Source organism: Euleptes europaea, chromosome 5, assembly GCF_029931775.1.
Source record: "Euleptes europaea isolate rEulEur1 chromosome 5, rEulEur1.hap1, whole genome shotgun sequence".
NCBI classification, from domain to species: Eukaryota; Metazoa; Chordata; class Lepidosauria; order Squamata; family Sphaerodactylidae; genus Euleptes; species Euleptes europaea.
This window is the reverse complement of record NC_079316.1, coordinates 14,847,537-14,867,801: the sequence shown is the minus strand read 5'-3', so window position 1 is coordinate 14,867,801 and position 20,265 is coordinate 14,847,537. Positions and strand designations below refer to the sequence as shown.

The window sequence follows — 20,265 nt, the reverse complement described above, 5'->3', positions numbered from 1 at the left end:
TAGTCTAGTAAGAATGGATAATTTTTAATATAAAGGAGTGACTAGATTTGGGCGACCCGGGTTCAAATCCCAGCTCTGCCATGGGATTTAAACTTTTTTAAGTTTAAGAAATTTGGCTCTCAAAAGAAATCTCAATCGTTGTACTGTTGATATTTGGCTCTGTTGACTAATGAGTTTGCCGACCACTGGACTAGATTATGAATAGGTAAGAGGAAGCTGGGGGGGGGGAAGTCCAAACTATTAGATGTATTTAACAATGAAGGTATTCATTAAGCTATATATTGCTATTTACTAACATATGGAAGATAGGCTTTATAAAATACCGAATAAGATGGATTGTGTTATTACAGAAAAAGCACTAAAAAGTAATTTAAAAAAGAAGAAGAGGAGGAGGAGCTGGTTTTTATATGCCGACTTTCTCTACCACTTAAGGGAGAATCAAACCGGTTCGCAATCACCTTCCCTTCCCCAGGCCACAACAGACACCCTGGGAGGGAGGTGGGGCTGAGATTGCTGTGACTGGCCCAAGGTCTCCCAGCTGGCTCTGTGTGGAGGAACGGGGGAACAAATCCAGCTCGCCAGATTAGCCTCTGCTGCTCACGTGGAGGGGTGGGCAATCGAACCCGGATCTCCGAATCAGGCCGCTCCAAACCACCGCTCTTAACCACTACACCACGCTGACTCTTTAGGCGGCTCTGCCCTGGATTGCCTCGTTTTGACCCCTTTTTTGGTCGGGGGGGGGGGCTCAAGCCGGTTTACCAGCCAAAGGGCTTGAACCTTTTCCTGCCCCCTCTATCAGGGATTCGGTGGTGGGGCATCTGTTTTGTATGCATGCATGTTCTGCAGCCCAGATTCAGGCTTTGGCGTCCCCAGGAGTTGGTTTTCTTTCTCTCTTTTTTTTAAGTATCAGGTAAGGCGGTGACGTGAAAGAGCTCGACCTGAGGCCCCAGGAGACGGTCTGGATATTATTTATTTATATCCTGCCTTTCTCCCCAATGGGGTCCCAAAATGGCTTATAGCATTCCCCTCGCCTCCTGTTCTATCCTCACAACAACCCTGTGAGGTAGGCTTGGCTAAGAGGGTGTGACTGGCCCAGCATCACCCAGCAAGCTTCCATGGCAGAGGGGAGGATTCGACTCTCTCGTAATACTGGAACGCGGGGCCATCTGCTGACAGATTCAAAACTGATAAAAGGAAGTATTTCTTCACATAGCGTATAGTTAAACTATGGAACTCCCTGCCCCAGGATGTGCTGATGGCTGCCAACTTGGAAGGCTTTAAGGGAGGAGTTGACATGTTCATGGAGGACAGGAGTATGCATGGCTACTAGTCAAGATGGATACTAGTCATGATGCCTACCTATTCTCTCCTAGATCAGAGGAGCATGCCTGTTATACTGAGTGCTGTGGAACATGGGCAGGCTGCTGCTGCTGCAGTCGTCATTTGTGGGCTTCCTCGAGGCCCCTGGTTGGCCACTGTGTGAACAGACTGCTGGACTTGATGGGCCTTGGTCTGATCCAGCAGGGCCTTTCTTATGTTCTTAAGTATTAGGTAGGAGGTGACGTGAAGGAGCGCGACCTGAGCCCCCAGGAGATGGTCAGAATATTATTTATTCACTTTTTAAATATCCTGCCTTATATCAGATCCAGTAGAGAGCCAGCATGGTGTAGAGGTTAGGAGCAGTAGACTCTAATCTAGAGAACCAGGTTGTTTTCCCCATTCCTACACATGAAGCCAGCTGGGTGACCTTGGGCTACTCACAGCTCTCAGGACTCTCTCAGCCCCACCTACCTCACAAGGTGTCTGTAGTGGGGAGAGGAAGGGAAGGAGACTGCAAACTGGTTTGATTCTCCTTAAAAGGTAGAGAAAGTGGGCATATAAAAACCAACTCTTTCTCCCCAATGTAGTCTCAAAATGGCTTACATTGTTCTCCTTGCCTCCCATTTTATTGTGCCTGCAGGCTCAAAAAGGTTGGGGACCCCCTGACATATAGCCTTCTTTGCAATTTGGATTATTAAAGGATGCTATGATGAGTGCCAATTAGTGGCTAAGAGCGCAAAATGAGAGCCAGGAAATCCCTGGTTCAAATTTCACCCCAGCCACAAACATACAGACCTGGCTTTGGGCAAACAGTATTCACTCATCTGCACCGCCCAACCTGCCATACATACGGTGAATATGACACGGGCCTCCATTACAGAAACATTGCACATTAAATGCTTCAGACTCTTGAAACGTGTAATATAAATGCTAAGTAAGAAAATAAGAAAAGCCATGCTGGATCAGACCAAGGCCCATCAAGTTCTGCAGTCTGTTCACACAGCGGCCAATCAGGTATATTTATGTAGTCGCCATTCCTGCTGATGTCCCCGCTCTGCACTTCAGCGACTTCACGTTGCTCCAAAAATATAACCGTCGTAACAAATGAGACTCCTTTCGATACATCACTAGATGGCAGGCAATCAATTACAACTGGAAAAGCCAAGCGCCTTCCAAGAGAGCAGGGCCATCTTCGGTGATTTATTCCCAGATGAGGAAGTTTGTGCATTGGCCATGATCCGTTCTCCTTGAGATACAAGGAGTCTAACGATGGTTGATATTTTCTCCCTAGTGAGGTTTTATAAATGAAATGACCCAGTTTCTGATTTTCCCATAGGAAGGCACACAGCTGACAAGATTTGTCACATGATGCGGTACTCAATATTCTGTTGCTTTCAGAGAGACAGCCCCAGAGGGAATGTCATCCTTTCAACAACAACAAAAATCAGAGAAACGTCAATATAAGATCATTTTCTGTTTATTATTATTCTGCGATTTTACAAGATACGGAAGTAGGATACAGATGGATACTAATGAACCTTTACTTACACTTAAGTGTGTGAGTCCACGTAGCTTTGTATTGGATTTCTGAGTTTTAAAAAGTTGTTTTATTTTAAACGCAAGTCTTAAATTCTGGAAGAAAAAGCTACATATGTACAGAAGATGCACAATGGTCCATGATTCATGTTATTGATTTATTTCATTAGTCTTATAGCCCGCCCTCCCCAGCAAATGCCAGCCAATGCAATGACGTCTTGCGGTAAGCCTTGCACGAGTGGAATACAAAGTCTGGATACTATTGCAATAACTTAGCGCAAACCTTGTTTGAAAATTTAAAAATGCACCTTCACATGCGCGTCAGCACTTATTCAAGTTGCAAGGGACCACAGGATACAGGCCATGGTAATATATGGGTGCTACTAAACAGGCCTTTCGAAACCTTCCCTTAAACAAACACACTTGATCTAAGACATACAGTGATCAGCTCCTCAACTAGCATTGCAAACTCTGGATTCAGAAATTCTTGGCGATCTGGGTGCGGAGCCTGGGAAAGGTGGGGTATGGGGAGGGGAAGGACCTCAGAGGAGTATAATGCCATACAATTCACCCTCCAAAGTCGCCATTTTCTCCAGGGGAATGACCTCTGTAGTCTGGAGAGCAGTCGTAATTCTGGGAGATCTCGTAGTATGTCTTCTTTGTAGCACATCTATTTTGGTCAGCACTAGCCATAACTTTGATTATTACCCACCTGGAGGTTGGCAACCCTTTTCTCTGTCCCGCCAAAAAATTCTGGAAATTGTTTTACCAGACAGATCTGAGCACCTAACATTGTAAGCCTAAGAAGTTACACTCTTCTAAATCTGCTAAAGTCAATGGGAGTAACTTTGAAGTGTTTAACTCTGTTTAGGATTGTACTGTAAGCCACTTGACATAGGTACACCTAACTCTGCATTGCATTAGACTCATAGGCTGCAGTCCTATGCATACTTAACATAATGACTTACTTTCAAGTCACCAAGTATGAGATTTGAGTTTCACAACTCTAAATTTGCCAATATCCAAGAATTTGTTTTTATGGAAATCTTCCATGTTCTCCCACAAGCCTCTAAGAGTCTCAGGATAGCACAAAAGTCTACCTCCCAGATACTGTGTTTTTCCACACACACAAAAAAAATTAATTCCAAGAGCAGACAAATTATACAGAATCCTCCACCTGCCACAATCTGCAATCTTGCTACAATGCAATCTTTTTCAGAATCTTTAATTGGCTCTTCATAAAATGTATTTATTTATTTACAAAATCTGTAACCCATCTTTCTGCCCTTACAAGGGCCACCAAGGTGGCTAACAATTTAAAACATCCATGATAAAAAATATATATTTTAAAAACATTAAAATCAGCCTGCCTCACAAACACACAGCATTAAAACAATTAAAAAACAAAGTTTCAAATACATACAAACATAAAAACATTGGTTAAGAAGGAGAGGTTGCTGAAGGAGTGCCAAACAAAACAAAACAAAAAGTCTTTACCCGCTGGTGGAAGACGGCAACAGAAGGGGACAGATGAATCTCCCTGGGAAGAGAGTTCCAAATATTGGTGCCATGACCAAGAAGGCCCTGTCCCAGGCGGCCATCTGCCTAACCTCAGAAGGTGAGGGCACCAGAAGCAGGGCCTCCAAAGATGACCATAGTAGTTGGGCTGGTTTATAAGGGATAGGGCAGACCTGCTAGTTTATTGTAGCGAACGATAACCCAGTACTGCAGTCAATTAATTTTGATATGCTTCTGACTAGTTATTCCATGATCAGCTGTTGTTTGTCCTACTTAATTACACTTCTGGTTTTTCTGCACCTGACTCCTCTCATCATACATTATAACAACTGAATCCACTTCACATCTGAAAGATTTTTGTTGGGATTCATACCAAGCCTCTCTGACAGATTTTTGACAGGATTCATACCATTCCCCCCTTCATACCATTTCTCTTCCTTCCCACTTTCCCCCCTCCCCTCCTGTAATTTTCCTTATAAAAATGTGGGATATGATTTCCTCTTCCCAGCGTCTGAAGAAGTGAGCTCTGACTCACGAAAGCTCACGCTGGGTTAAATGCTGTTAGTCTTTTAAGGTGCCACGGGACTTCTGTTTTATGTCAGACTAACACGGCTATCCCACTGGTGCAATCTCAAGGATGCTTTCCTGGGAGTAAGCCCCACTGAACCACCTGGGACTTACTTTTGAGTAGCCTTGCTTCAGAGCACCCCCTAACTCTTCCTGCAGATTCCTCATCTCATTTTGCCTAACTCTTGAAAGATAAGTTAATGCCCCCTAACCAAGCTAGCCCTTGTTTCACTACCACAAGATACAACAATGACCAGTTGTTTAGATGAGCTTTTTTTAAAAAGGGATTAAACACATTCATCCATAATAGGTCATCACTATTTATGCCTCTGGATACCGAATGCCAGGGATAAACAACAGCTCATCACTTTCACATCCTGTTTGGCAGCTCCCAAAAGAATCTGGCTGGCATCTGTTTATTTAATATTTTCTTCAGCACATCAACATGCTCCCTCTCCACAGACCGGCCCAAGGTAAAAAAAATACCACAAAATCATAAAAAGCAAGATGCATAAGAGGTATCAACAAGCCATAAAATGATGCTCAGGCCAGATTGTTAAAAACAGCTAAAGGACAGAGTAAAGAACCATGGAATTGGAAAGGACACCAGGGTCATCTAGTCCCAACCCCCTGCACAATGCAGGACATTTACAACTACCTCCCCCACATCCCCAGTGACCCCTACTCCACGCCCAGAAGATGGCCAAGATGCCCTCCCTCTCATGATCTGCTTAAGGTCATGGAATCAGCATTGCTGACAGATGGCCATCTAGCCTCTGCTTCAAAACCTCCAGGGAAGGAGAGCTTACCACCTCCCGAGGAACCACTCTGAGGAACCGCTCTGTTAGAAAATTCTTCCTGATGTTTTGGTTAATCACCTAAAGGGCAATAAATTGGATAACCAGGTGAGCCTCAAGGGGAGAGCAATCCTAAACCAAGGTGCCACCAGTGAAAAAGTCCTGCCAAAGGCTGCCACCCACCTCACTTCCGCCCAGAGAGAGCAGGACACAGGAACAGGGTCTTGGTGGACTAGGTAGTACAGAAGGTGGTCCTTCAAGCACCTGTTATTTCATGTATTATTTATCGAACACATTTTATCCTGCCCTTCTTCCAAAGAACTCAAGATGGCTCGCGGCATCCTCCTCCATTTTACCCTCACAAAAACTCTGTGAGGTAGGCTGGCCCGTAGTCAGTCAGTGACCTTTGTGGCCATCTGTGGGGATTTAGAACCTGGGTCTCCCCAGTCCTAACCCAGCACCTTAACCACTAGGCAACATAGCTATGTTCATTCCTGATGCCTCTGTAACTTATCTCCAACACTCAGTATTCAGAACCATGTAGTTTCTGGCCAATGGAGAGCCTGTACACACTTCGTTCTGGGATAGCTACAAACTGTCATCATGGTAGCCTACACAAATAACTAACCAATGGATGGAAGGGCCGTGGCTCAGTGGCAGAGCCTCTGCTTGGCATGCAGAAGGTCCCAGGTTCAATCCCCGGCATCTCCAGTTAAAGGGACTAGGCAAACAGGCGATGTGAAAGACATCTGCCTGAGACCCTGGAGAGCCGCTGCAGTCTGAGTAGACAGTACTGACTTTGATAGCCCAAGGGTCTGGTTCAGTATGAGGCAGCTTCATGTGTTCATGTGATAACTCAATATAGAATGTGGTGACAAGAATACCTGTTAACATGATGTATAGCAGGGGTCCCCAATGTGTTGCCTGCGGGCAACCAGTCTGAGTAGACAATACTGACTTTGATGGACCAAGGGCAGCTTCATGATCTCATGAATCCTTAAAACCCATCTTCTGGCAATGCCCAGATCTTAGTCTTCCAAGAAAAGGAGGAACCAAGCACCACCAGGCTCTATAATCTCTCTTCCACCCCCCTGGTCCTCTTCCGTAATTACATGTTCACATTCGCTACACCTGAGTAGCCACAAATCTGATAACATCAGATGGTGAGTCATCACAGATCCTTGCCTCATAGTGGTTGGAATGTCGGACTAGGATCTGGGAGACCCATGTTCAAATCCCCACTCTGCCATGGAAGCCTGCTGTTACAGACTCTCAGCCTACACTACCTCACAGGGTTGTTGTGAGCCTAAAATGGAGGGGAGGATACTAATTTAAGTGACTTTGGGTCCCCACTGGGAAGAAGGAAGGCAGGGTGTCAATAAAGTAGAAAAATCAAATTTCTGCCACCCTTAGCCCTCTTTGGCAATTTCCCAAGATTACATGTTCACATTTAGTACGCATGAGTAACCACATTTTCCCACTGATTGCATCGGATGGTGAGTCATACCAGATCCTGGCCCCATAGCCTCTTCCAACATGGCCCCACCCCAAAAATAAAATTCTGAGGGAACAACAAGCACTGACCCATGGTGAGTCATCACCCTGTGACACATTCCCCTTATCAAAATTGATTAAGGGTGCCCTTGGGTTTAGCATCTTCTGTGGACAGCAGGGACACAACTGAATAGGGTGGCTGGCAACCAGCAAGGGGGAAAACTCTGCCCTTTTACAGAGGGTTAATGTGTAGCTGAAGGTTTTCCTGGCAGGGAAGAAGATAATATAAATTGGTAAATAATCTCGCATTCAGCCTCTGTTAAAGAAAAAGAAGAGTTGGTGTTTATATGGCGACTTTCTCTACCACTTAAGGGAGAATCAAACCGGCTTACAATCACCTACCCTTCCCCTCCCCACAATAGACACCCTGTGAGGGAGGTGAGGCTGAGAGAACTCTAAGAGCTGTGACTAGCCCAAGGTAACCCAGCAGGTTTCGTGTGTAGGAGTGAGGAAACCAACCCGGTTCACCAGATTAGAGTCCGCCGCTCATGTGGTAGAGTGGGGAATCGAACCCAGTTCTCCAGATCAGAGTCCACCGCTCCAAACCACCTCTCTTAACCACTTCAACAGGTGCAGCTTGCCCTAGCATGGGGACGGCAGTGAAGGCAAAATCAGCCCCTACAGGATTTCTGGCTGCTATGCAGTTGTTTAAAAGCGCAGGGCCTCAGCCAAGAATAATTTAGCAGGAACTTGTCTTACAACCCAATTCTACACATGTTTACTTGTCACTAAGATCATAAGAAAGGCCCTGCTGGATCAGACCAAGGTCCATAACGTACAGCAGCCTGTTCACACAGTGGCCAACCAGGTGCCTCTAGGAAGCCCACAAACAAGTAAGTAACATTAACGAAGAAAAAGTTGCTACTCTGAGTAGGTGCATTAACAACCTCGCCTAATGCATGTGAATAATTTGGAAGTGAGTCCCTCCTATGTACGCTGGGACTGACGGGACATGCATAAGGGCTGCAGCCGTACATTCCCATTGTCCCAAGGAAAACAAGCATCTATTTTAAAATATCGTTGGACGGAATTTCCTTCGGTACCTATACACGGGTTACCACTCCCATTCCACACCGGCAGGTTCTTCCAGCAGGTGCGTGGCAGGCCAAAATCCAACAGAAGCGCACTGATGGGGGGGGACGACTCTCTCCTGTTGAATTTCTGCCTGCCACCAGCTCTTAAGAAGCCGAGGACCGCTACCACTAAAATAAAACAAAAAAACAGCGATTTCCCCCTACCACTAAAATAAAAAACAACAACAGCGATTTCCCCCATTCAATTAGCAGCTGCCGGGGACACGGTCGACTGTCCATGCCGCCGTCTCTTTTTCCCCAACGTTGTGCGCCTGCGTCGAAACAACCCTCCTCCTCCTCCTCCTCCTCCTCCTCCCCCCCAATCAGGATCGGCGCGTGCGCACTAAGGGACCCCGGTCTTGTTTAGGATTTTCCTCTTCTCCGTCTGTCAGTCTGTCGCTTCCCCGTCTGAAAGGGGCCGGTCCACATCCGGGGTCACGCCGCTTCGCTTCCTGTTGTCTTTTCGTTTGTTTGTTTGTGTTTCGGGGTGGAGGGAGGGAGGGAGGCACGAGACAGACGGAAGGAAGGAAGGAGAAGGGCCAACCGTCACTCGGGCGAGCGCGCGGCCAGCGGGGCTCCGTCCCGTTCTGAGGCAGAAGGTGCGCGCGCACGCCCCTCCCGTTCCTGTCAAACGGTGCGAGGGGAGGAGGAGGAGGGGGCGGCGCGGGCACGCGCGGCCGGAATCTCCGGAGGAGGGGAGGGGGGTCGCGCGCGCGGGCGCGCTCCCGCGCTCCGGGGCCCGACGGCGTCTCCTCAGGAGCCGCGGGGCGCGGAGGAGAAGGGGAGAGCGGGGGTCTCCCCGTCCACCTTTCCCCCGGTCCGGCTCGGGTCCAGGGCGAGGTGAGTGGCCGCGGGGAGGGAGTCTGCCTGGAGGGGCGGGGAGCGTCTTCTCGTGAGGGGAGCGTGGTCCGTGTGTGTGAGTGGGGGGGGGGTCGTTCTCCCCTCAGCCTTCTTGTGCGGCCCGGACCCGAGGGTGGGTGACTCGGAAGTCAGTTCCTCCGGGGCTCCCTCCGTCGGGGCGGGAGGCATCCCTCCTTTCGGGCCCCTCTTGAAATACCGACCCTCCTCTCACACTCCCCCCCCCCTTCATGCATCAGGCGCTCTGTGGGCTCTGCCTGCAAACTTTCATCCCCTGCCCCCCAAAAAAGCAGGGACCCTGCGAAGAGGGCCTTGTTTTGAGCCCCTCTTTCTTCCTCCAGTCCCTTTTCTGCCTATCTAGTACACTTTTACCCTCACAACGGCCCTGCGAGGGAGGTTGGGCTGTGGCAGAGTGGGGAATAGTCCTGTTGTCCTTTTCTGCCTATCTAGTACACTTTTGTTCTCACAACGGCCCTGCGAGGGAGGGTGGGCTGTGGCAGAGTGGGGAATAGTCCTGTAGTCCTTTTCTGCCTATCTAATATACTTTTGTTCTCACAACGGCCCTGCGAGGGAGGTTGGGCTGTGGCAGAGTGGGGAATAGTCCTGTTGTCCTTTTCTGCCTATCTAGTACACTTTTGTTCTCACAACGGCCCTGCGAGGGAGGGTGGGCTGTGGCAGAGTGGGGAATAGTCCTGTTGTCCTTTTCTGCCTATCTAGTACACTTTTGTTCTCACAACGGCCCTGCGAGGGAGGGTGGGCTGTGGCAGAGTGGGGAATAGTCCTGTAGTCCTTTTCTGCCTATCTAGTACACGTTTACCCTCACAATGGCCCTGCGAGGGAGGTTGGGCTGTGGCAGAGTGGGGAATAGTCCTGTAGTCCTTTTCTGCCTATCTAATACACTTTTGTTCTCACAACGGCCCTGCGAGGGAGGGAGGGCTGTGGCAGAGTGGGGAATAGTCCTGTAGTCCTTTTCTGCCTATCTAGTACACTTTTACCTTCACAACGGCCCTGCGAGGGAGGTTGGGCTGTGGCAGAGTGGGGAATAGTCCTGTAGTCCTTCTTCCTATCTAGTACACTTTTACCCTCACAACGGCCCTGCGAGGGAGGTTGGGCTGTGGCAGAGTGGGGAATAGTCCTGTTGTCCTTTTCTGCCTATCTAATACACTTTTGTTCTCACAACGGCCCTGCGAGGGAGGTTGGGCTGTGGCAGAGTGGGGAGTTTGAACCTGGGCCGATGGGCACTTGGCTGGATCTCTTTTCAGCCCCCTCAAAGGTTCTCCTCTGCCACACAGGTGTTTGTCTCCTTATGTATGAGATCCTCTTTTCTCCCCCACAAACGCCACCAACTTCCTCAACCTCTTTCTCCAGTTTTGGAGGTGTGTGTCTTAACTCTGAAGTATTTCCTCCCCCAGACAGCTGATGAGGAAATCTCTCTCTCTCTCTTTCTCCTTTCTTAAGAACTGTTCCAGAAGAGTTAGTCTGCTGTTAACAAAAACAAAACCCCAACAACAGTTTCGTGACACTTTAAAAACAGGCGTTATCTGTTGTGGTGTGCGCCTACTTTCATTCATACAGCTTTGACCAAAGATCATGTGCAAAGGGGCAATCATTTCCTTATTCACTTGGAACTAAGTGCTCAGTTGAGGTAGTTCCCAAGTAATTTATGCACAGGGTAGCCACAGCACAGCCCTATCTGTGTGTACTCTGAAGTAAGCCCCACTGGTTTCAGTAGGCTTTATTCCCAAGTAAATATGCGTCGGGTAAATTGCAGTGTCAGCCTCTCCCAGTGCAACTGGTTGGCATGTATGCTTGAAAGTAAGTCATCCTGTGTTTATTCTTGGGCGAGTGTGCATAGGATTGCAGCATTAAGGTGCCACAGGAGTCATTGTTGCCATTCCGGGTGCTTATTCCCCTCTGCTTTCCCTACCTATCCTGTTTCCTAAATTCCTTTAGGCCAGGGTTTCTTAAACTTTTCCCACTCGCAACCCCTTTTCATCCGAGAAATTTTTACGCGGACCCGGGTATATAGGTATATAAAATAGGTATACAAATCAAACATTTACTGATAATGAACCATAAAGAAATTTATTTTAGAACAATTCTTTGGTATACATATAATTTTGCTATTTACTGTTGCCACATTTTTCGCGACCCCCACATTCAGTTACGCGACCCCATATGGAGTCTCTACCCACAGTTTAAGAAGCTTTGCTTTAGGCTTTGGACTCTCAGCACCTTCACCCCAATGTGTAGCGTTGACACCCCATGTGAAGAATCTCTTTCCTTCCTCTCTCCACAGTACAGGGGTTTCTTTACCTCCTCTCCACCATGTGGAGGCCTCTTTGATTCTTTGTGGGATCCTCTGTATCTCTCTTTTCCCCCTTTCCCCTTATCATATCCTGTTTTTGTGTATCCACCCATTTTCTCTTGAATCCCGTGTTTCTGTCCATCCTGCCTTTTCACCCAGTGCCTCCTTTTGCAAGAGCTGCTTTACTGGGAATGAATGAAAGAGCTCAGGACCCTGCCATACTCACCATTTCCCTGGCACTATGGGATATGTTTACTTGCCTGCCAGCTCAATGGAGTTGGAAGAAACATTAGACATGGAGGCTTCAGTGGTTACTAGCACTGCTATTTCCAGCATACACTCCCCCACCACAGTGTCCCTTGCTTTTGTTGTGCGTCTACACAAGCAGTTCAAAATCAGGCTAGCGGTAAAGAAACATAGTCAATGCCACCTTACTGATTGTGGTGTTATTGGGCATTCCCAGTAGTGATCTAACTCTGATGAGAGAGAGGCTTTTTTCATCATTAAAGTTAAGGTGCTGTCTCTTGTATTTAAATACTGACAAACATTAACACACTGTAAGCCAATGTATTGAGCTTTAAAAAGGCAAATCTCTTCAGTGAAAGTATTAGTAGCTAGCTCAAAGCCATGCAACCTCCTGGTTTTAAATTATATATTTGAATGCTTGTGAGACCTGAAAAACCAATTGCATAATTCCAGTGGAATTATTCTTTTAGCATTGTGAAGCTCAAAAAGCATTACTCAAAGAAAACCACACAGTATGCCTTTAAATAGGAGAGAGAGAAATCCCTTCAATACTGTTTCATAACTATGATTTATGTTTTACAAATCATGCTTTATAATTGTATTTGTTTGAAACAAAGCTCTCAGGTAAAATAAGTGCACCCAAAATCTGCCTTGTTAATAGTGTTTTCACAGGAAGCAAAGAGGGGTTAACAGCTGAATTCAATGTTCTGAATATTAACATTGTTAATTTACAGTCTGTCTTGGTGCTTTTATGCATGTTCACTTTGTAAGTAATGTAACGTGTCTTGGAGAGCTGGAGGAGTAAGCATCTTCATAAATATTCAAAATGAGGATGCACATATGCAAACACTTGAATGGTTTATTTAAAATAATTTGTCACTTTTCTACTAGGCATATCCAGAGCAGTTTATAAAAAATGTATAACAATAAAGCCATAGAAACCAACAAAGATAAGATCAGTCTAATGAACAACAAGTAGGCAGAATAAAGAAATAGGAACTGCTGATAAAATCAACATAAGGCAGCCATAACCAGTTCAACAGAAAAAAAACTGTGGTACTGTTGGTGCAGAATATTATGTAAGAACATTAACGTGTTTACTATCTTTAAGTATACTGATGTGTTTACTTTAAGAGCTCTCCTTCATGTAATTGCTTGACTGCAGTGTTTTTTTTGTTTTTCTTTGACTGCCAAGTTGTTGCCCAAATGCCACATTTTAAACTCAATTTTCTGGCTAGGGGGCAGGGGGAGCAAAAGACTGCAGCCCATATGTATCTCTCACTGCAGAATTGACCATTTAGTACAGCATTAAGTTAGCTGAAGATCCAGTCCATTCTTTGCTCATGTAAATGCACATCTTATTTATATATTGAAATACTTCTCAGCTGCCTTTCTCTGCAAAATGTGAACTCAAGGTGGTTTGCAATATACACACGATACAAACCATAAAATCAGATCATAAAACCAAAACGTGTATATAATCTATATAGTAACTAATAATAACTTGACAGCCTAACATCAGTGTAAAACTGAACTAGACCTTGACAAAGAGGTTCTTCCATTTAAGCGAACCACCTTTCAAACCCTTCAGAAAACAGGCATGGATGAGACTATTTCACTTCTGTCCGTGGACAGGGAGAAGCTTTTTTCCCCTCTCTCATAATACTAGAACACGGGGGTCATCCAATGAAGCTGGAGGGTGAGAGATTCAAAACAGATAAAAGGAAGTATTTCTTCACACAACACATAGTTAAATTGTGGAACTTCCTGCCCCAGGATGTGGTGATGGCTGCCAGCTTGGAAGGCGGTAAGAGGGGAGTGGACATGTTCACATGTTCATGGAGGAGAGGGCTATTCATGGCTACTAGTAAAAATGGATACTAGTCCTGATGCATACCTATTCTCTCCAGGATCAGAGGAGCATGCCTATTATATGAGATGCTGCTGAACACAGGCAGGAGAATGTTGCTGCAGTCGTCTTGTTTGTGGGCTTCCTAGAGGCACCTGGGTGGCCACTGTGTGAACATACTGCTGGACTTGATGGACCTTGGCCTGATCCAGCATGGCCTTTCTTATGTTCTTATGACCTCCACAGAAATGGATGAAAATGTCAGCCTTCCAGACCAGAATAATAGGACTGTGACAAGGTTCAGTAATCCCCAGGCATAGCATCATCTCTGCATCCTCCCTGTTTACTCCCCCACCACTTGCAAGGCACCAATTGCCAGGTTGCCCAGACCACATGCTTTACCAGTATGGTTTGGCCAAGCTGTTGGTAGAAAGTGCCGGGGACTGAAGGTATTGCTTGCTGCAATTGGGATCTCTGGTTGAGCGTCAGCTGTCCATTCAGTGGCAGATGGCTTGTCCTTATGGAGGCTGCCTTCCAGGGGAGTTTCCCATGGCCAGTTTCCCATGCCAGGATCTTCTGTACATGTGGCAGTCCGTTGAGTCCCAGTCATAGCAGTGTTTTAGCTGGTCGACGTGCAGATGATTGATACAGGCAGCCCATTCCTGAGGGGTAGGGCTGCACCGGTGACTGGAGATAGCGTGCTGTGCTGCCTCCAAAGGAGGTTTTGCCCCCCCCCTCCCCACGGAGGCCAAAACCTTCCCCTTACATGGAAAACCCGTGCAACCACTCCATTGTGTTGCACATGGATATGCCGCCTCAAAAGGTGGTGTATCTCCATGTAAGGGAAAGTGTGCTGTCTGGACGACGGTGTCTCTGGGCAGTGCTGCCACAGCAGCGTCAGGAGGGTGGCGTCTGGGCCACCCTGGGTGGTATAAGTAGCGCCGGCGCAGGACCCCGAATGCCGGCACAGCCCCTTCCTAGCCTCCTATGGACTTTCATCCTTGAGGATCAGGAATTGGCTGAAAATTTACTACAAGCTTCTACAGTGCAAGCTTTTTGACTGTCAAAAGCGTAGGTAGCTTTAATACATAGCTGGTGCTTATCTGAAAACCAGTATTAAACAGAAACTCATTCACTTATTTTCAGTCCTATTGAAAGGTAACTTTAGATGTAGTAAACAGTATAAACTTTTCCTGGAAACTTCAGTAGATATTAGGATATGTTGAAATTGTAATTTATTTTGAAAAATAATAACCATTTGTAAAATGTCCCCAGCACAATGTATAAATAATGAATTCCAAGATCAATTTTAAAACAATTGGTGTTTCATTTGTTTGTTGTGCCTAAGTCAACACTTACAGTAGAACAGAAAATAAAAGGGGTAAAAACCAAATATCTGTCAAGACAGATGACAAAAGCATGGAAAGGCAATAAAAAAATGTAGAGTAGGTGTCTTGAAAAGGCCCCCTCAACAGTGGCGACCTGTCTATTTTAACACATTATTACTCCATGTGCTCAGCTAAAAGCTCACATCATTAAAAGGTAAGAACAGAAAAGAAGCAGCGGCATAAAAGCAGCAAATTAATTGCAATATAAAATTAATGATATAATCTCAGCATAAGATTAACAGTATACATTTCATAATATAAACAAGGCACACAGTAAGTCATAGAAAATCATTTCCCAGTGCTCATACACTATAAAACCACAAACACTGGCAAACATTAGAGCAAAGAAACAAAACACATATTCAACGACAAAAGTGGGTCCCCGACCTTTTTAGCCTGCGGGCACCTTCAGAATTTTGAGAGGGGGGGTGGGTGCCACAGGAGGTGGATAGCTTCCTCCCTACTTTGCCGAAGAATTGCAGGGCAGCCACACTAAACACATGAAAGTGTCAAGCCTTTGGTCTGTCAAAATTAGAAGTATCTGTCTTTTGTTTAGAAGCATAGTCCAGCAGCTGGGAGGACAACAAGCCTGGATGTAATTGAGCTGATATATATCTATATCTTTATTAGGGTTGCCAGGTCCCTCTTCGCCACCAGCGGGAGGTTTTGGGGGTGGAGCCTGAGGAGGGTGGGGTTTGGGGAGGTACTTCAATCCCATAGAGTTCAATTGCCAAAGCGGCCATTTTCTCCAGGTGAACTGATCTCTATCGGCTGGAGATCAGTTGTAATAGCAGGAGATCTCCAGTTTAAATATGCCAATTAGTACAACTTATGCTAAGTTATAAAAATGCATTTTATGTTAAAGCGGCAAAATAAGTTTAGGTTTGATAGAAAAGGAAGTTTTGAATATATTTAAGTTTTCTGCAGAAATTCTGATTTTTTTCCCTGGGCGAAACCCCCCTCATTTTTCCCCCCTATGGCCAGAATTTCCAGAAATGTTACACCTCCATAGTATGGGTATGATGCTCTAGAAAAATCTTTGCAAATGTAAGCACTGAAACAAAATGAAGGAAGAGTGGAGGGGTCTGTAAACATGCTGTAGCTTTGAGCAAAGACAGGCAGAACACTTTCAGCAAGGATTCTGAAGCTGAATATTTCTCACACCTTCAGTCTTACCTGCTAATTGGCCATTGCTCAGTTTCCCATTCGCACTGGGTATATTTTGCTCTTACCTAGACACAAAGATTAGGCAGTCGGAGCATGCTACTTAAATATAGTCGTTTGAATGCGTAACTATACCGGAGCTATTTCCTATTTAGATCATTGGTTGGAATATGATTATGAGAAGTGGTCTGTTTCCAAAAGATAAAGCCCAATACATTAGAAGTGTTTCAAATTCTGGGCTATTATTGGTAAGTAGAACTCCCAAAAACAATAGATGAGCCATGAGTTCACGTGTTTTGGCAGACCTTAATAGCTAGTCTTTATTTGCCTGTTGATCCAACCCATCTCCAAAGCCTTTGGCACATACAGGGAACTTGGGAGAAGAGAATGGTTGGTATTTCATTTCTTGCAGGTCTTGGAGACAGGGTGGATAAAAAGCAATTTTTAAAATTAAAAAATCAGATTTTAAAAGTTTAAATAGGATTTTTAAAAATTTAAATCTTTTTTTAATGCTTTTTGAGGAAAAATCTATCTAAAGATAGCTTTCTATTTAAGTTACATAATAGTCCAAAGGTTATTCATCATGAAATAAGGATTAGTTTTTAATTATGTAGGATGAGGCTGCATATTGATGCAATGTTTACATATGTTTTTAAATGAGTTCCATTAATCCATTCACAATGTCATGCTCTTCCAGAAGTTTTCTATAAGATTATTTTGGGCAGTTTTTCCATTTAGAAGATATTATCACAGATGCTTCATTTGGCAGTTCTCAAAACTGAATTTATGTCTGCAGAGATAACATGCCTCTTCACAGCAAAAATGTTATAAAATAAACGTACAGAGTTGAGAAAAAGACCTTAATCCCATTGTTCCTTTGCAAATCTATGTACACAGATTCAACCCTTTACTCCTTAAGTGCTAAGTTTCCAGAAGTTTAATGAATAGAAGGTTGTTTGGAGTGGAATAAATCTATACAATGAGCTAAGTGTGAGGAGAGAGGGGCAAGCAGTAACAATGAAAGTAAAACCTTTTGAGCAGAATACTCCAAAAGTCTGGGGATCTTTGTGTGTATAGCTTGAGGTTTATCATAGTGTTCTCTCCCTGGAAGAAAAAAACAGTAATGGCAGCAGGCCGTAAAAGAATGTAGAAAACCATGATTTAAATCTACTCTTACTGACTTATGATTTTAATCAATTTGATTTACCGGTAAATCAAATCCACACTGCTTGGAGATAAATAGAGGCAGCAGGACTTTCTCACTGCTTCTGGTATCTCCAAAGTAGGGTTGCAAGCTCCAGGTTGGGAAACAGCTGGAGATTTTTGGGGCAGAGCCTGATGACGGTGGGGTTTGGGGAGGGACTTCAATGCCATACAGTCCAATTGCCAAAGCGGCCATTTTCTCCAAGTGAACTGATCTCTATCGGCTGGAGATCAGTTGTAATAGCAGAAAATTTCCAGCTAGTATCTGGAGGTTGGTAACCCTACTCCAAAGCCTGGCATGAAACACTGACTCTCTCCCCCCCCCTTCCCCGGTAGATTCTCTGTATGTAACAAAGAAACTGGTAGAGGAGCAGGGTTGGTTTTTGCCATACAACACAGACACCCCCTCCCACCTGTAAGTTCTGCATGATGCGCAGAGGACTAGGTAAGGTTTTTCACTTTCTGCTGAACATTCAGGGGCAAATAGCTTTTTTGTGTGTAATGTCAGAATATTAAGGTTACTCTCCACTATACACGTAAACTGTTATAAACTAAGATGTTTAGGCTGTATTATTGGCCATTCAGTGAAGGTACAAGTGTAATCAAGTAGCTCTTTCTGTGGTTAAAGTTTATTTTATTCCCGATATTTATTTTGTTTTTTAAAATTCATATGTATACACACACACATACAATGACTTTCTATTTTCAATCTAAAATTTAAAGTTGTGGCTGTAAAAACAACAACCCTAAATTAATAATTAAAACTCTAGAAGAACAGCTAAACATGCTGCAATGTAGTACAATGATAAGTGTAATGTGAGTTTAATATTAAAAGCTTGAGAGTATAGACTTGGCCTGGCACCTAAAAGATGATAAAGACAGTGCCAGGCAAATCTCCTTGGAGAGAGAGTTCCCAAGCACAGGGCACCATGCAGAACACGCCTCCCCCCTTGGTACATGCCCACCTCACCTCTTGAGGCAGGGATACCAGAAGAAGGTTAACTGATTGGGCAGGTTCAGGTATGTTTGATCTCTTTCCATAATCCCATGAAGTTTGTATAGAAGGAAACATATTCATTTTTCTTTATTTAAAATGAAAAAATAATATATCATTATACCCACTTGTCAACTTAAATGCTGACAAGAACACATGCATAACAAACCAAAAAATTAAAATAATAAGAACTGCATGTTAAAACAATACAAAAGAAGCAACCCAAGGGATAAAGTAGCCGACCAGTAATAAACTATTCTGAAAGCAGCAGTAAAAAGAATCAACTCTCCGTTTTGGTCTCTCTCCGTTTTGGGGCCCCTACGGCTAGTGTACACCCTGACCTGGATAGCCCAGGGCAGCCCAATCTCATCAGATTTTGGAAGCTAAGCAGGATTGGCCTTGGATGGGAGACCACCAAGGAATACCAAGATAGCTAAGTAGAGCCAGGCAATGGCAAAACCACCTCTGAATACCTCTTGACTTGAAAGCCATGTGGGGTGGCCATCAGTTTGTTGCGACTTGATGGCAAAGAACAATAGCAAATATCTGTTTCTCCCCTATACTTTTTCAGTATGTGTCTGCCACAAAATCATACTGAGAGGCATAGGAGTTTCCTATTCCAGTATTTTTTTGCTGTATATTAGGTGCCGTTGCCTATTGAAATGTGCTTACATGTACAAAGACAAGATGAGAGCCCCTTTCCCACCAAGTACAGTCAGATCTTTAGAAGTGATCCCCTTGTTGCAGAGTATTTTAAGATGCTGCCAGTTTTGTCGGCTGGAAGCAAAGAAGGGCAGCACATTCAACCACTGAGACTGTGAGCCCGTCACTATGCGACAGCCCTGGTAAGCCACAAAAAGCAGTCAGGCTAGCGATCCTGCCAGTATTTGTGCTGAATTCTGGAGTGACTGACATGCCTGAGAAGGGACGAAAACATTTTGTTCTCCAGTCTTTACAGCTTGGGATTCTGAGGCCAAAAGGTCTGGCATCCAGGGACCCTGGTTTCTCATAGACAACTATTTTCACCCCCTGAGAAAGTGACTCATTTTCTTCACAGGACTTGGCTTTTGGGGAAATGTACTTTAAATCCACTAACTATGAGCAGACAATGTTGAGAGAATACCGGTGGTAGATGAGGAGGATATTTGAGTGTTTGCAAAACTAATTGCAGTACGTTTCGTATAGTGGTTTAATTTTTTTTGTTAACATGTCTGTCTTCTGCTATTAATTCCCCCCCCCCACCCCCCAATCTTATATTAGGTGCTAGACAGAATATTGAAGTGAGAATTTGGTTGCACTGCATAGTACCCAGAGACAGATATAAATAATCCGAGATAATGTAGACAAGTCCTGGTGAATGGAGGGCAGATAAAGTGAGTTTTATGGTTTGGTTTGGTTTTTAAGTTTTTCTGAGTAAGTGATCTTGAAAGGTAATTGAAAAGATGAATAAGTGGCTTGTTGAATAGAGAAGGCTGTTCTGGGAGAAGGAGGTTCCCTTTTCAAAAATATAAGTACCCAATCAAATGAGATACTAGAGATGCTTGCTTTGCAAGTCATTTGTTTTGTCACAATAAAGACAAACATTTGAAATTGACTATTCTGTACTCAGTTGATTACTCAGCTCTAATAATTAGCAGTACAACTAGCATTAGGATCACCAGTGATCAGTGGATATGTTTAGAACCTTGAAATGCTTTTCAGATTTAGTGTTGTGTACATTAACATAGCATTTCAAATGGCGAGGAGGAAAGCTTAATTATCGTTTGTTAATTGCCGTTTGTGTAGCTCAGTTAAGGCTAAAAAAAGGATGTTGATTTAACCTTTATGTCTGTAAATCAACATTCGCCAGACTGCAGATGGTCTTTGTGTGACAAAGCCTTCCAAGTTTCT

At 44.6% G+C, this 20,265-nt stretch overlaps 1 protein-coding gene across 1 annotated transcript in view; it reads right to left on the bottom strand.

Annotated features, from left to right (window-relative positions):
- The window catches only part of ZMAT3 (zinc finger matrin-type 3), a 25,739-nt gene extending 17,380 nt beyond the window's left edge, over positions 1-8,359 (bottom strand). The window contains exon 1 of the mRNA XM_056850171.1: positions 8,336-8,359. The gene's annotated coding sequence lies outside the window, so the exon portion shown is untranslated. The remainder of the gene's footprint in view (positions 1-8,335) is intronic.
- Positions 8,360-20,265: the final 11,906 nt, after the last annotated feature.